The following is a 2,534-nucleotide window of genomic DNA, read 5'->3' on the forward strand; positions in this document are numbered from 1 at the left end:
ATCAATGTGTTTTCATTAGAATTAACTAAAATGTTCCTGATTTTCCGTTTATATTACCGAGGGAAGATGTACACGTAAAACCGCTCTAATCCGGCTGAAACGTCGATATATGCAATAAAAACCGAACTTCTCAACTTTTCAATATCTTACTCAGTATTTTAACGATAAACAAATAGTTGATTGAAAATGAAGTATTTAAGGTTATTATCTAATCATTTTAATCATTAATCATAATTATTATGTGTTTGCATCATTTTTATCGTATATATAATGAATTAATACTAATAAACTGAAAATTCACAAAAACGTGGAAAAACGGCAAAATATTGAATAATTCGATGATATTTTGTTTAAGTCACATAAAGGAAAAAAGGATGATAAACGTCAAAATATTGCTAAATTCGACGATTTTTCGTACGAAACAAAATGCAAGAAAACTTGCTTAAAATGCAATATTGAGTGAAATTCTGAGATTTGAAGGCCAAATCACATATCGTGATACTACATGAAATAGAATCGAAATATTGGTAAAAATGAATATATTTATGTAGTATCAAACTACATGAAAAACGTGAAAAAAGTCACTAATTAACCATATTTGAGGATTTTAACTTCAAATCATAGCGCGAGGTTTCGTATTATTTAGATCCAAGAAAAGACATATGACAATGTTGTTTCCAATACAAATGATAAAAATCAATGTGTTTTCATTAGAATTAACTAAAATGTTCCTGATTTTCCGTTTATATTACCGAGGGAAGATGTACACGTAAAACCGCTCTAATCCGGCTGAAACGTCGATATATGCAATAAAAACCGAACTTCTCAACTTTTCAATATCTTACTCAGTATTTTAACGTGAAACAAATAGATGATTGAAAATGAAGTATTTAAGGTTATTATCTAATCAATTATGTGTTTGCATCATTTTTATCGTATATATATGAATTAATACCCATAGACTGAAAATTCACAAAAACGTGGAAAAACGGCAAAATATTGCCTAATTCGATGATATTTTGTTTAAGTCACATAAAGGAAAAAAGGATGATAAACGTCAAAATATTGCTAAATTCGACGATTTTTCGTACGAAACAAAATGCAAGAAAATTTGCTGAAAATGCAATATTGTGTGAAATTCTGAGGTTTGAAGGCCAAATCACATATCGTGATACTACACGAAATAGAATCGAAATATTGGTAAATATGAATATATTTACGTAGTATCAAACTACATGAAAAACGTGAAAAAAGTCACTATTTAACCATATTTGAGGATTTTAACTTCAAATCATAGCGCGAGGTTTCGTATTATTTAGATGCAAGAAAAGACATATGACAATGTTGTTTCCAATACAAATGATAAAAATCAATGTGTTTTTATTAGAATTAACTAAAATGTTCCTGATTTTCCGTTTATATTACCGAGGGAAGATGTACACGTAAAACCGCTCTAATCCGGCTGAAACGTCGATATATGCAATAAAAACCGAACTTCTCAACTTTTCAATATCTTACTCAGTATTTTAACGAGAAACAAATAGATGATTGAAAATGAAGTATTTAAGGTTATTATCTAATCAATTATGTGTTTGCATAATTTTTATCGTATATATATGAATTAATACCCATAGACTGAAAATTCACAAAAACGTGGAAAAACGGCAAAATATTGAATAATTCGATGATATTTTGTTTAAGTCACATAAAGGAAAAAAGGATGATAAACGTCAAAATATTGCTAAATTCGACGATTTTTCGTACGAAACAAAATGCAAGAAAACTTGCTTAAAATGCAATATTGTGTGAAATTCTGAGATTTGAAGGCCAAATCACATATCGTGATTTGCTACCATCTGCGTCAGAGGAAAGGGAGGGAATTATAATGGGGAAAGCGCAAAGCCATAACGACTATAGCACTTGGAAGAGATCAGGATAAGGATTAGGGATGGGGCGGGGGGAAGCAACGGTGCCCAATCACTTGGTCGGCCTAGGATTGAATGCGGACCTGCATGTAGGGAGCCTGTTGCTCTACTGTTTAGCCCAAGTGGTTGGAGAGCTAAAAGAATTCTTTGTCTGTGTTTGTAATACTCGTTTGTGGTTCTCTGTAGTGTGGGGATGGAACATGTGAGAACCCTGAGTGGTATGGACCTGAGGAGACGCGTAGTTATCCCATCAGGACCGGGTGCAGAGACCTTACTTGTCCGTAGAGCAGTCTGGACCTCCAAAGGTTTTATAGGCTCTAATAAATGCTGATCGGCAGGACCAGAGCCGCGCTCAATAGGCCGGTTGTCCGGTGGCGAGGGGCTCAGTGAAGTGGGCTCAGTGTTGTGTGTTCAGGTCACATGTGGACGAGTGGTACATTAGAATGGGAAGGGTGTTGTGTGTTTAATTCACATGAGGACGAGTGATGTAGTAAGGTAGGATGGTTGTTGCATGTTTAGGTCACATGTCGACCAGTGGTGCAATAGAATGGGATGGGTGTTGCGTGTTTCGGTCACATGTGGATGAGCGGTGTAGTAGAGTATGTAGGA

This window comes from Procambarus clarkii, chromosome 33, assembly GCF_040958095.1.
Source record: "Procambarus clarkii isolate CNS0578487 chromosome 33, FALCON_Pclarkii_2.0, whole genome shotgun sequence".
Classification (NCBI taxonomy): Eukaryota; Metazoa; Arthropoda; class Malacostraca; order Decapoda; family Cambaridae; genus Procambarus; species Procambarus clarkii.